The sequence below is a fragment of the Ochlerotatus camptorhynchus genome, unplaced genomic scaffold (assembly GCF_037179485.1).
Source record: "Ochlerotatus camptorhynchus isolate MF236.1 unplaced genomic scaffold, CSIRO-AGI_Acam_v1.1 ptg000357l, whole genome shotgun sequence".
NCBI lineage: Eukaryota > Metazoa > Arthropoda > Insecta > Diptera > Culicidae > Ochlerotatus > Ochlerotatus camptorhynchus.
In genome coordinates this window covers 1,290,827-1,306,703 of record NW_027040845.1, presented here as the reverse complement: position 1 = coordinate 1,306,703, position 15,877 = coordinate 1,290,827, and the positions used below count along the sequence as shown (strand labels likewise).

Genomic DNA, 15,877 nt, shown 5'->3' with positions numbered 1-15,877 from the left:
CTGAAGCATTCGCTGTGAACATTATTCAGCTGCGAATCGAATCGCTGTCGAATGCATCCCCAAAGTCTTCGAGCAGAAGTAAGCAGCTGGTGAGTGACGAATGCTTGGTGGCAAAATGTAGTAACTTAGCGAATGATAGCGAAGAGCAGAGGGAGCAAAAAACCGAAAAAAAAACAAACCATTCGTGCAGCACTGTATTTGTGCATAACTAACGCAACGTTTACTGCGATAGCATCAAATCGCTGATGAGCAGCAGACAATGCGATGCATGTTTCGTTGCGAATATCTGCAACCTTGATTTGATCTATTAATATTTTGGAATAATTTTTTCTGGTGATTTTGGACAAGTATTTCAAATCAGAGGAAAATATCTTGATACTACTAAGCTATATGAAACATCAAATCCGAACTGGATCAACCTCAAGCACGGAGTCTCTACTAGTATAACATTATTATCAAAAAATAAGTATCGCTGGAACACCCACCAAACGAAATCATAGGTGCCCCTCTTTCGTTTGAGGCTGGTTTAAAAATGATATATCGGGGGTTATTTTTCCATACATTTTCGGCTTAAAGGGCTTTAAATTAATTTTTCGACGTGATTTACACTGAAAAATACGTAACAAATTAAAATTGTTCTTGACTCACTGATATAACATTTCCATGCTAGTCTCATATGAAAGAGATGAGCCTAAGATTTCGCTTGGTGGATGATTCAGTGATACTGATATTGACATAGGACAACGTCTTTGTGGACTATACTGGGGTGCAAATAAAAAAAATGTGACGAAATAGTGTCAGGTTCTGAACCCTTATAACATGCTCATTTATGAAATAAATTCAATTTTAATTGCATCATTTTTATTCATATTGAGTGTAAGATTGGTTTGGTATAAAGATCATAGTTGTTTATCAATGGTTAACTATTGAAAATTGATCAAAGTTTTTGGCTGTAATCAACCTATCAGGTGTTGGCTCGGTATGACTATCGAAAGGAAGCTGTGTGTTATTTTTTTATTTCTTTGCTTTTTTTCTATTCATTGACCTACAACCGCAAAATAGAAAAAAAAGATATACTTAGAATGCTTATCTAAATGCTTAAGTAAAGAAAATGTAGAAAAAATTACTATATTCTTTGCTTGGCCGGCAAGCAGTTTAGTTTAGCTTGGATTTCCGCTCGATTTCTCGAGTTGTTCGGTTATAGTTTCGCACTGTGAAAGTGGCGTCATCGTCATATGCTCTGGCAAGTTTGGTCCAACTCGCCAAAAACTAAAAAATGGTATGTCAGTGTCAGTGCTGCAAAATCTCGACAGTACACGGTGATATTGACAATTCTGCTTTGGTCACTCTTTGGAGCCAGCAGTCATAGTCAAGGCAAACCATGTCAATTGTCAATGACAATGCTGTCAGTGACGAACATGTGCAGATTTATTTATTAACTAAATTTGTAACGGAATTAAATGACTTGAGCAAAACAATTACATGGATCCATTTTAGTGAATAAGTATCTACGTCCTGAGCTACTTGGATAACAATAATTTGACACAGAATGTACTAAATTACACTTTTTGTTACCAGGTGAATATTTGTCATTGACGAAAAAATGAATGAGATTTTGACGAAGGTTTTTTTGAGGATCAAGTCTGTCAGTGACTATGTGACGAACAATTTAGTCAATATCGCGCGAAAGTCTGTCAGTGACAATGACAAATCTCAACACTCGTCAGTGTACTAGCGCATAAGCAGTAGGGGCCCTACGAAGAAGGCCCGAACGTAAACTGGAGCGTCAATTAACGACGTTGAAAACCATGTGCTACAAAGCAACCAGTTTTCGGTGCTCAAGGATGATAATTGAGGTGGTGGTGACGCCGTTGCCATCACAAAAAAGGAACGGATACCCCCACTCTTCACTTCGATGAAGGATGTCGACCAACTTATGACTGTACCGGCAGATAACAACCTACAGCTTCGGTTCAAGCTCTGCAGCGTCAAGACAACAAGATAGATTATTACACCCATGATTTGCTGTCGCTGAAGCCACTGAAGGTCACTGAGGCCATTGTGAAGGCCATTGTCTACAACCAGAGGCAGTGTATCCGATGAATCGGCAACCCTTGCCTAACCCACGCTACCGGGGCCAGTTATTCCTGGTCCACTTTACGAAGGGCTCCACCACACTAGCCGGGTTGAAGGACAACATCTGGGGTCTGTTTCAGGTCATCATCTCTTGGCAGTCGTGCAGACTTCAACCCTATGATGTAACGCAGTGCATGCAGTGCCTCTCTTATTTATTTATTTATTTATGTCGTCAATCAATCGTAGACCAATTACAATGAATGCTTATTAACTATGTATTAAATATTATTGCCTGGCTAACCTTGAAAAGAATGCTTTTTTTAGTGTTATTTTATTCATTGTTACATCAATTGATTGGGAATATGCGTTATAGCAGGTCATAATTCTATTCAAAGGCCCATTTTTAGCATAGTTTGTTCTTTGATTGTTAATGTAAAACAAATTCCTAATCCTCAGAGAGCGAGTGGGAGCATAAAAATTTATATATTCTAAAATTTCCGGAACATTAACTCTTTGAGCAATAACATCGTTTATAAATGTTACCATGGCAAAGTCTCTTCGTTTTTTCAGGCCATCTAAACTTATTAACAAACATCGCGATTCATAAGATGGAAGTGGTAATCTCGTCCAACCTAATTTTCGAAGGGCAAACAACAAAAACTGTTTTTGAACAGACTCAATGCGGTTTATATATGTATCCTGATACGGAGCCCACACTACGCTACAGTATTCAAGAAGAGGTCTCACATAGGCCACATACAATGTTTTAATAGTGTAAGGATCATTGAAGTGCAGACTAAATCTTTTGATAAACCCTAGCATGTTACTTGCTTTATATATAATGTTATTGTAGTGATCAACAAATGACAACTTAGAGTCGATAATAATGCCTAAGTCCCTTATTTGATTACACCTTTCAACTGTTTTCTCACCAAGGGAAATTGTGTCATTTACTATGGCATGCTTTCTTGTAAACGATATAGAATTACATTTACTAACGTTAATCTCTAACAAATTCTTCTTACACCAAGTGTAAAAAATGTCCACTTCTTGCTGAAATAGCTGCATATCAGATGCTTTAGATATTTCCATGAAAAGTTTCATGTCGTCTGCATATATTGAAACATGAAGCAGCTTCAAAATGTATTCTATATCATTGACAAATAAGATGAATAGTAGTGGACCAAGATGCGAACCTTGTGGCACACCAGATGTTACATGAACGACAGACGACAATTTTCCTTCAAATCTTACTCTTTGCGTTCTCCTTGACAAGTATGACTCGATCCATTGCAGTAGCCTGGTATTAAAACCTAACTTGGACAACTTGAAAATCAACAGTGGTATATCCACTCTATCGAATGCTTTACTAAAATCAGTATATAATGTTTCTACGTAATTTCCCTTATCCATTACATTTAAAGCATATGTTACAAAATGTATCAAATTAGTGGCTGTAGATCGACCTTTAACAAATCCATGTTGTTTACTAGTAATGAGAGATTTAACTTGGGAAAATATGTTGGCATTAATGATGGACTCGAAAAGTTTAGGAATAGTAGATAATATAGCAATCCCGCGATAGTTTGTGATATCCGATTTTTTCCTGTTTTTAAAAATAGGGATTAAGAAAGATTCCTTCCAAATTGGAGGCAGCATACTGGCGTTTAATTATGAATTAAACAACCAAAATAAAGGCTTTACTAATTCATTTGAAAGTGTTTTAGAAGAATAGGTGGTAAACCATCTGGACCAGCGCCTTTTGACGTATCCAAGGACTCAAGAGCATGCAAGATTTCTTTGAGGGATAAATTGTTAACTGTAATATCCGTCATTGGCTCCGGAAGGTATGAAAAATATTCATAATCGCGATCATTCTCGTCATGAGTTGTGTAAATGTTCTGAAAAAAGTCCGCAAATAAATTAATTACTGATCTCACCAGATGTGTTCCCGGTTCTGTTATCTAACTGCATTTTAGAAGGAAAGTTCTTCGATTTTTGTCTCTCTTTAGCATAGTTAAAAAATGATTTTGGATCTGTTTTAATATTGTTTTCTACCTTGGCATTATGTTCTTCATATGCATTTTCCATTTCTTCATTCAGTTGATCGCAGACTTCTAGATAAAATGTAAGATTTTCTTCACTATGATTTCTTTTTATAAATCTTATGTGCTTTCTGTTTCCTATTTTTAAGATTGATAACCTTTTTATTGTACCAAACTGGTGTCTTGGACTTAGTGGGTTTCCTCTGCTTCAAGGGTACCGTCTGTTGCAGAATTTTATAAATAATTTGATAAAATGTGTCCACTGCCTGATCTATGTCAAGATTACGTATTGTAGTTTGCCAGTCAATACAGGCTAATTTTTCTTTGAGAAGTACATAGTTTGCTTTATGAAAGTCGAAGTATGTTTCAGATAAATTGTTATCCAACGTTACCGTTTTTTCATGTATGAATATGGAGTATTCAATAGCAGTGTGGAACACTTCGTTTTTCCAAAGAAGGGTGGGTGACTCTGATACCCAGAAATCATCAGTCATATTAGTGAATAACAAATCTAAGTAGCAGTTATTTTGATTTTTTATGTGATTTATTTGGTTGAGCCCAATTTCTGCACTTTTGTCGAACAGAGTACGAAGTGTTTCATTTTCTCCTATAATCGGTATCAACAAAGATTCGTTGTCGTCATCAACAATAAAATTCACTGAGCGTTGGTTGAAATCTCCGTATATGTGAACATTTGCTTCCGCCTCACATTTCGAAATAATATTTTCAGCTAGTTTAAAAAAAAATTCGTATGAATCTTGCATTGCATATTCTGGAGGAAAATATACTGTCGCAAAAATATGAACTTGATCTCCAATGAAACATTTGACCCAAACGTGATCAAACTCCTTACACTTACAAGATGATATTTGTTCAGATTCATAGTCAACACTAACTGCTACTATGACACCACCACCACTTTTTTTGTTGGATAACGTTTTATCACGATCATCCCTAAAAACATTGAATCGATCACCGAAAACTTCTTCGTTCTTTACTCCAGCATCCCAGCTGGTTTCCGTTGCTAAAATTGCATGAAAATTGCATGCTGATACTTGTTTATAAATTTCGTTCACTTTGAAAGCACTTTTCATTCTGTTAAAATTTTGGCAATAGACGAGTAGCTCCTTGCTTTCATTTGTACATTGCGATGTTGTATTCCCTGAACACTTAAAACTATTAAAATTAATTACCTCTTCTTCTTGGTCCTGAGAGGTCGTCAAATCTTGAAAATTGGTCGGTTCTGCAACACTGTTGTCATCTACTTCCTCTGGAGAGAGCGTCAATTTCGACGAAAACACGAATGTCTACATAGACACGCTTCGGTCGATGTAGAGGGGTTAGCCAGCCAATGTGAATTCGCAGTACCGCTGACCGGGTAAGGGTTTAATATTTCACCTTTTTCAAATCGCATCAACGGTGTATAGTTAACCGGAGGTTTGGAGAAGCGATCCTTTGCCACAGTTAGAAGCTCTCGATCAGTGGGGAGCAAATTGGATCTATTGTAATTTTTGTCGCCGTGGTTATTGTTGAAGCCGAAAATTGTCCTCCGATTGTTGTTGTTATTGTTGTTGTTATTGTTGTTGTGATTGTTGCGGTGATTTCGCAAGCTAAAGTTGTTGATGTTTTGATACCTTCTGCTTTGTCGCTTGCGTCGCCTTTTTGCATTATCAGCCTGTTTTTGCTGATTCGAACGTCTTAATTTCCGCGCATCGTATTCAGACCAATCGGCCTTCCATACTCTCCTCGTACCTATAAGACGCCACCCGGAGCTATCAGCGTCCTTTTCCTTGTTCAATTCTACCTCCAAACTGGGGTGTAAGTCGGGAGAAGATGGCAGCCATGCAGTATGGTGTGCTATGTTGGCAGACAGCGCCTTCACCTCATCGAGTATTTCAAGCTCCAACATTGAATTTGTTTGCATTGTGCAACTTGCCGCGGTATCTAAAGAGAGCTGGGTGAGATGGCTAACCTCATCATTTAAGTTACGTAGGTCAGTTGATAGCTCTGACGTCACTTATTTGACCGCCACATTAACATTCTCCTTTGTTGACATCGTTGCAGTATCAAGTAGCGAGGTAATGTGGTTTTTTATGGCAACGACACTGCCAGCTATACTGTTACTTTTATTAATTGTGGCCAACTCATTTTTCATACTAGTCAGCAAAATTTCTATGCCATCGATCGCTTCATGAACGAGGTTCGGTTTTTTTTGTTGAAACGTGAGCCGGTGCATCACCTCCGTTGCTTTTCGATCGATTTTTGCTGTTCAGCAATGCTTTTAAAATCGAGTTTTGCCTGTAAAAGCTCTTGACAGGACTCGCAGCATGGTAGTATGTAAGATGTAAAGTCCGATACCTTCCTGTCCTTCCTGCGAAGTGAGTTCCGTTGTACAGTTACCCCAATGCAGGTAGCGTGGAACATTCTTGGGCAACCTGCACACGTCCACATGACCGAGTCGACAGAAGTGTCGCAAGCACAAATTTCGCAAACCATGATGTATGCAAGTAAAAATAACTGAATCACAGAAGGTGAAAAAAAAAAATCGCGCCAATTAAAAACGCGGAGCCAAATAAAAGTACGTCCGAACTTATCGACGGTCGAGTTAATATAGTTACGGCTATGGCCCGAAAAATTACCATATGAAGCCACTCTGTGACAAGTGTCGAGGAACTCACGCGACAACGTCCTTTGGTCTAGCTGAAGTGTGCCAACTGCGGTGGAAACCATCTCACGACTGCCCCAAGCGAGCGGAATTCACAGGCAACCAGACCGGTCGCCACCGCAATAATCGTACGCCCCCGGCCATCACTGACTCACTACCCTGCATTCCAGCCCCGTCGACTGGTCCCGAACCTAGCACCGCTTCCCCTCAACAATCAACGAGCCCTTAGCACCCCGCTGGGTATTATCCAACAGAGCAAGAAGCTCTGAGCTACCGTTCAGCCTAGGATCTCCTCACAGCTGCAGCGGCCCAATCGAACTAAGGCCCCTTCACTGGTTTATCGTCGACGATTCCCCGTTTACCTCGGACGAACTAACTTGTGACACTCGTTGCAGAGGTCATCATCATCCTGCGCACTTGCAAGACCAGATCTGAACATTTTCATGCTGCCCTGTCCCCCGTCACTAAATATGGACCGTGAAGTTATAGAGATTGCAAATTGGAAACCCTGTTCGTTGAAGAACAAGCATATCAAACTGCTTGACTTCCTTAGCGCCAAAGAGATCGACATTGCCATCATCACCGAAACCCATCTAAAGCTGGAAGCGAACATGTACCTATTGGACTTTCGGCTCTTGAGACTCGACAGAACCAGTGCAAGAGGAGGGGGAGAAGCCGTTGCTGTGAGGCGCAACATCAACTGTCACCTGCTGCCGAACTTCCAACTCAAAATTATCGAAGCCATCGGGGTTCAGGTCAGCACACCGCAAGTCAACAATATGGTGAGTCATTTCTGAGCTGAACTCTTTACTTTTGGATAGGTCTGCGGAAGACGGACACCTTCTTTCTAGTCCATATGTTAAGCTAGGACAAACAATGAATAATTATTATCACACTAGCACCACCTGGTGAGTTAATTGTGAGCTGAACTAATTACTATATAGTAGGTCTTGTTCGTCTGAACAATTCTGCCGAATACGGGAACCTTCTATCATGTAAAGATGCTAAGTTAGGGCAAACAATATAGTTTTATGAGGGTTCTGTAGACCATGATTTAGACTTGAAGAATACTTTAAAACCTCGTTAAAACTTGCAATGTTGCTTGGGTCAGCTGTACAACTTTGCCAAATGCGGAACCTTATATCTAGTCAAGATGTTAAGTTAGGACAGACGATGGAAATTTTTTATCACATTAGTGCCACCTGGTGAGACGAGTACAATCCATATGAGCAGGATCTATAGATAGCGTTATAGAATGTGTATTTAAGATGGGGCAACTTGATCATTTTTCGTTTTAGTGTAAGTAAGTGAGTAAATTCCGTCCGTTTCCGGAGACGAAACAGGCCAGGGCTGAAAGTCTCCTTAATAAGGATATATAAAAAAGTAAATTCCGTTATACACTATCCATAGTTTTGAAGACTTTGTAGTCTTGAATATCTTTGCACAAGGAAGCAACATCCTATATGGTTGGGATCTCATTATATAAACATAATTTTGTTTTCAAGTTTTTTTGGAACATATTTCATCTAGTATTACGGAACTTCACTGGACGCACCTAGTCTCGAAAGAATTAATAAAATAAATCGAGAAATAACAAAGTAACAGCCTTCAAAAGTGACCTGGGGTCAAATTGACCCCAAGGTACAGACAAAGGGTTAAGGATGATTTCAAAGGAATACTGAGGAAGATTTAGAAAACAAATTCAAAAGAAGAATATATCAAACGAATAATATTATAAGGATAATTCTAAACATAAATTGGAGGAGCATTTAAAAGAAATTCTTATGCAAAATTTAAAGAAATTCAGCAGAGAATTCCAAGCGATTTCTGAGGAAAATTTCGACGAATTTCTTATGAGAGTATTGAGTTCAAAGAAAATTTTGAGAAAAAATTCAAAGGAATAAAAGTTGCTGAGGAATGTTAAGAAGAATTCCTGGTAAATGTTTAGGAGAGTTTCAAGAGTTTTCCGAAGAGTATTCCTAGACCTGTTAAAAAAGTATTTTCGCTAAGTTTAAGGAGAATTCCTTGATAATTCTTAATATATTAAATTGATATTCATTAAACATGTCATGTGAAAATAACACCTTATTTTCGCAATTTCAAAGAGCAGAATACTAAAACACATTAACCTCCCAATTTATTATGAAATCTGGTTAACATAGATGCCATGTTTAGTCTTAAGATATGTAAAGTGTTATAAGCGGATTTCGTGATACAAGAACAATGTTTTTGGATAACTGCTTTTAACATATTTCAACTCCCTTGTTTTGAATATGGCATTTGAGTGACCGGAAATTAATCACTTACTTTACAAAATCCCGGTTATTTTCTTAATCTACAGATTATCCCGGTTCGCTGGCCACCCTGTTAGAATCCACAATTGGCCGTTATTATAGTTGCCTTGCCATGCCACATTGAATTTTTGATTGCACGAATCTCAGAAACTACAAAGCTTTGAGCGAAATTATTTCAACACTTTTGCAGCACAGTGTGTTGATATCATTTCGCATTAAATATCCGACAAAAATGCTCAAGTTTGCATTCAGGATTTTGTGAAGTTCTGAATGCTATGTGAAGAATGATTAGTCCACAGTTGCTTTCCAGAGGACACCCCGAACGTGTCCAGGCTATTCACCATATTTGGACATTTTTCACATTTCTATCTCTCTTGAATTGCTTCCAACAACAGTAACAATAACAGGCTTGTTGTTCATTGTCATAGCAACCACATATTCATTTTTGGATTTGCATTTGGACAACTAAGACCAAAGTTAGAGCGATATTAGTAAAATTTAAAATGCTTCCATAGTAATACCCATACAAATTTCAAACGACCTCTAAACCTTCATCAATCTTTACCGTTTTTTGCACAATCTCATATTTTTGGATTATGAATTAAACTGGATGGCGGCCATAAAGAAATCACTTTTTTATGATGCACCCTAGTCCAGGTGTGGCCAATATGTTCCCAGATACAGAGCTTGTTCAATATTTAGCTATTCAGTCACTTAGATTTTTTTTTACGTAGACTACGTCTTACGGGAAGGTACTTGGGGTAAATCGAAAATCTAAAATTTCGACCGTCACGAAAAGGTGTAATTTTTTGAACGCTATGAGCTTTGTCATTTATAGATGAAATTAAAATCCGAATACACCAATCGATAGGAAATACCTTTCGTAAGCTGTTGCAATAAACTTTTTCTCAATTTTTCATAAAAAAACTGTTTTAAAAATGGACAAATAAAAAGTGATAATTTTATCACTGTTTTCATGAAATACACGTTCTCCCCAAACCAAGTCCTCATAATCAAGTACAATTTGGTTGCACATCGTGCTGCTTGAATCAGAAAGTTATAAAACAGCGCTGCTAATGTGCCTCAACTCATTTTTGCTTCGGACGACGGGTAAGCATGTAGCAGCAGTAGTAGTAGCGGCAGCAGCAGCAGCAGAAGCAGTAGGAAGGCGGTTCCTGTCAAGCGCGCAGAGTTCGTGTTTTGCACCTCGAACTTTGCGCGTTGTTCCCGTCGAGTTCATTGGCTACTGGTAGCGGCGTCGCCTCGATGGCGCAAGCGCTCCTTGCCTGAATGATAACTACAAATCTCGATTACTTTTCGGATCAGTTTTCAAGCAGAACTCAGCCACGGTTACCAAAATAAATACCATTGTGACACAGCCTTGGAAGTAAAATTAGGACCTTCCATAAATTACGTACATTTTTGTGTGTGTGTTTTGCAATACACCTAATACATGACCGGTCTCAATTTCTGAAACCCCTCTCCTCCCTCAACTACTACGTTATTTATGAAAGTTCCCTAATCATTGGGGACGGTACCTCTATTTATGCTTTAAGAGCTATGAAATCCCTCCTACTTGGAAAATTATGCTATAGAACGGTTTATACAACCTCAGCTTTTTTGCTGATGGGGGCGAGGCATAGCAAACCGTTCGATTGCATAATTCTTCAAGTAGGAGGGACTTGCAATGCTTACCTCTTTGCATAAATATAGGTACCGTCGAGTTTTTTTTTAGAGCTAGGTTCTGAAATTCGACAGTGAGCGTTCAAAAGGGCCTACTTCTCAATGTACATTTCAAATGGTCCTATCTGCTTTGATCGATTCTCTTCATCGACTTTTTCTTTTCATAACGACTGCTATGCAAACAGATTTCACGCTAATTCTACCACATAGTTTGATAAAGGAGCTTCTTATCTAGCGTCCAAAACGTCAAATACAACAGGGAAAGGTTTTGCAGCTGAGTTATTGACGAAAGAGAAAGTCAATGAAGAAAATCGATCAATGTAGATAGGACCTTTTGAAATGTGTATCTAGACTTGTAATGTACGATTCTCTTCATCGATTTTCTGTTTACATTGCACAGTGGTCCAGAAAGCAAATTTAGTTGGAAAAATGGATTTTGAGCTTGAAATTGAAACTTTTGCTAAAAGTTGTCTTAAGCAAAGTTGATGCTATAAGTTAGGCGCTTATTTTAATGTCAAGAGATACTAGGGTGGTCCTTATTATCAATAAAATCAAAAAGCTAACTTTCTTATTTTAAGAGATAGAGGCATATGTTTCGAGGAAAAGTTGTAGCTTATTAATTTCAAATAACTTAACAAAAAGTTTTAAAAAGGTTGGAATATAACCGATTTAGAGCAGTTTTTATATGTTAACCTAAGGTGTCTCTAAAAAAATCAGTTATTTTTCTCTAACTTTCTTATTTTAATTTTTATGAAAAAGCCGTCACCTAATAAATTTTAGATCTGTTTAAGACGCACATTTTGACGCTATAGGACGGAAAAAAATATTGAACCTGTGTAGAGTAATTCAAGTTTTTCTATGAAAAATAGGGTTTTTTTTCAAAGACGCGTATCTCTAGTTGGGGCAAAAAAAAATATGTTTTGATTGCATTTGAAAGGACACATTTTGTTTTCCTTTTTAAAAAAAAAGTTAGAGGTATGTTATTTTTTGTTTTGGAGAAATTCAGTTTTGAAAATACAAACTTTTACATATTTTTGAAGAGCATATAGGCCGACCCATACGAGAACAAGCGTTTAAATCGTTCTGAATCAAAATTTCATACACACATCGTCTTTATATTATATTAAAATATGCGAAATATGAATCATACTCTTGAGGGCTTTATAATACCATGCCCACGATATTTGCTTATTCTAGGATACATGTTTAATAATACGTGTAAAAATGTCTATGGTAGATCTCTAGTATTGGTTTTCAAGTAATTTTAAAGTCATAAGCAGAGTCAAACTGCATGTTTAACGTAATAACTTGTGACGTATTAAATATCTTGCTTCATCATCAAGAAATAGAGATAAGCTTCATCCCATCCCAAAATCAAGAAAAAGAGATTAGCCTGATTCGAAAACTTTGAGAAGCTTCTTGAGCTAAACCCTCAAACTCGTTTTATGTCATTGTACTACGTGTACATAACTCAGGATGTCAGCCCTTCACAGCATAATCCTCATCGTGTATGCTTCTCCGACTTCGGCAATTCAGTTAGTTTTGATTTATCCATGACGCGGGAGATTCGTGGGATCCCAGAACATCATCGTTCCATGATTGTTCCGTCAATTTACGCTGCAAAGTTTGGCCAAGTTGATTCCGCAAGATCGTTCTTCACAGATGGATCATTAATAGAGGCGTCCGCTGGTTTTGGTATTTATAACGAATTTCATAGCGCTTCTCGAATGCTTCAAGCTCCTTGTTCCGTATATGTTGCTGAGCTGGCGGCAATACATTATACGCTAGAAACGATCGCCTCACTTGCACCAGATCATTATTTTATTTTTACGGATAGTCTCAGTTCTGTCGAGGCTATTCGATCCATGAGGCCGGTAAAGCACTCCTCGTATTTTCTCATGAAAATACGAGAGCTTCTGAGTGCTTTATCTTTAAGATCTTTTGTCATCACCTTTGCATGGGTCCCATCTCATTGCTCGATTCCGGGCAATGAGAAGGCGGACTCACTTGCTAAGGTGGGCGCTATGCAAGGCGATATTTATGATCGACAAATCGCCTACAATGAATTTTTCTTCATTTATCGTCAACAGTCGCTCGCCAGCTGGCAAAATAAATGGAGTGAAGGAAGTTTGGGACGATGGCTATTCTCGATCATCCCTAAGGTGTCGAAGAGTCCTTGGTTCAAGGGGTTGGATGTGGGTCGAGACTTCATTCGTCTGATGTCTCGCCTCATGTCCAATCACTATTCGTTAAACGCTCACTTGTTTCGTGTTGGGCTGGGAGACAGCAATCTCTGTGAATGTGGACAAGGTTACCAAGACGCCGATCACATCCTTTGGTCTTGTGCTGAGCAGCGTGGAGTCAGATCTGAGCTATGCGATTCCCTTCGGGCTCGAGGTAGACAACCTAATGTTCCAGTTCGGGATATTTTGGCTAGACGTGATCTGGAGTTTATGAAACTCATATATGTTTACTTTAAGAATACTAACCTTAGATTGTAAGTTTGATTAACCTTGTGTTTAGTTTGTGTATTGTGCGTGTAGTTTTTTTTTATGATTGTCTTCAAGATGAATAGAAATAAGTTCATGTTCTAGGATTAATTAAATATTTGTATAATAAATCATATTTCAAACCTCCTTCTCCCTTTCCCCATCCAAAAAATTGTAAATCTCCACTAACCTCGAGACGACCGCGAGTAATCGGTTCAATTCCTTTAACTCTAGATTTAAGACATGAATCATGTATAATGCAAATGATAACTCGGCTCTGTAAAGTTTATTCGATTGAGCCTGTACAAATAAATTAATAAAAAAAAAAAAAAAAAAAAAAAAAAAAAAAAAAAAGATTAGCCTGACGGTCGCAGTTTTAAGTACAAACCAACCGACTGTTTTGGTGCTGCAAACGTTGAAAAAATGCATCCTAATTATGAGTATAGTTCTCTCCCCCTGTGAGAACTGTCAAATTCTTACGAATCTACACGCCGCATTAATGTTTGTGAAATTCTGCTTGGATAGCTTGATTGTCAGTGCTGGAAAAGCACTTACGCATAAAAAATTCGTCAAATCGTGACAGCTCCATAGAATGCCAACCGATCGTGGGCAGAGCCTACTCCGTTTTTCACCTAATGAAGCTGTATTAGTAACCGAAAAAATAACGCATTAGTGCATTAGTGTGTTATAGTACGTTCAGACTACAGAGTTATAACATGTTATAGCGCTATCTTGATGGTGGTTTCTGTGTTGCAATTATTTGACAACCGTCTGTACAGCGTTTTAGAGAAATTCTGTATTGAGAACCTCATTGCAAAAAAGTGTCCTTTCAAATGCAATCAAAAGATTTTTTTTTGTTTGCCCCAACTAGAGATACGCGTATTTGAAAAAAAAATCCTTATTTTTCATAGAAAAACTTGAATTACTCAGGTTCAATATTTTTTCCATCCTTTAGCGTCAAAATTTGCGTCTTAAACAGATCTTATATTTATTAGGTGACAGCTTTTTCATAAAAATTAAAATAAGAAAGTTAGTAAAATAACTGATTTTTTACAGACACCCTTGGTCAACATATAAAAACTGCTTTAAATCGGTTATTTTCCAACCTTTTTAAAACTTTTTTTTCAAAGTTATTTGAAATTTAATAAGCTACAACTTTTCGTTGAAACATATGCCTCTATCTCTTAAAATAAGAAAGTTAGCTTTTTGATTTTATTGATAATAAAGACCACCCTAGTATCTCTTGATATTTAAATAAGCGCCTAACTAATAGCATCAACTTTGCTTAAGACAACTTTTAGCTAAAGTTTCAATTTCCAACCTTAAAATCCATCTTTCCAGCTAAATTTGCTTTCTGGACCAGTGTGCATTGGCATAGCTAAGTGAAACAATTCAAGCTGAATATTGTATTAGGTCCTAAGTAACACTGACAAGATTCTCTTCGTCGACTTTCTCCTTGAATCCACTCGGCACAGGTATTTTCAGCACACAAATCGATAAAAGAAGTTTTTATCTAGCATCTAATACGACAAATACAACAAGAAATGATTCTGTGCTCAAGTTATTAAGGCTATGTTCCATTTGGTGAATTTTTACTTAAATTTGACAGATGGAAAATTTTCAAATAAACCTGCTATTCCAGCAAACTTATTTCTGACAGACAAGGAATCAATTTTGACAGAAGCTTTCTCGAAAATCGGTCGACCAACAACAGAGCGATTTACATAAAAGATGTACCGAAAACTTATTGGAGGAATTAATCGCTAATTATATCATCCCGATCAACTATGAAATGTTGCATAACATTGGTGCAAAATTGTGCACTCCATTTTGTGTGTGCATTTATTTTTAGCGTTTTGAAGTTGAACCTCATAAAAATTTCAAGAGTACAGATATCAGCTCTCACAAAACTTATAACATGTCACAACCGTCCAAGATTTGTATCCTAAAAAGCTTGAAGTGATAGGGAATATCAGCCATCATAACGGTCATTGTTGGACGCTTCAATTAATCACCTGAAGAAAGCCTAAATCATATCTGATTGTAATTTAGGAACCAAATGAAATGGAATATGTATTCGCATTTTTATGAGGTCCTGAATTTAACCAAGTTTCACTAAGTAGCAAATCCAAAATATGTACTTAGGACCGAAATCATAGGGTTACTTCTACTGTATTTCAAATCAATATCTAGAAAAAATGCACGAGAAGTTCACTACACAGCTTAACGTAGTCTACGTCAACCCTGCGGTCGTGTCTTGTACACAACCCCACCATTTTTTTATTACTTTATTAAAGAGATTTTCAGCTTTCGGCTGGTTCATCTCTGGTAACACTCAGATAAATTTCACATCATATTGACATTTTCAATATAAGAAATTTAAAAAAATGTCCTAAAGGTAAATAAACATTGGCGTAACTAACAGGTGTACCTAGGGGGTCATGATCTAGGCCCCCTCCAGAACTTATTGAAGATTTATATAATTTACTAGCTGAGTGTGCCCGGCCTTGCTCAGAATTCAATATTAGCTTGAGTTTATGCGCCAATTGGAAAAAAGAAAATGCTATATTAAACGTAGCCCCCCCCCCCCTTATCAAAGGGGCTACTTCCTATGACCTCCACATG

The 15,877-nt window shown here is 37.6% G+C and overlaps 1 protein-coding gene across 2 annotated transcripts in view; it reads right to left on the bottom strand.

Annotated features, from left to right (window-relative positions):
* kcc (solute carrier family 12 member kcc) overlaps positions 1–15,877 on the bottom strand; it is an 836,076-nt gene that overhangs the window by 586,170 nt on the left and 234,029 nt on the right. The window lies entirely within an intron of this gene.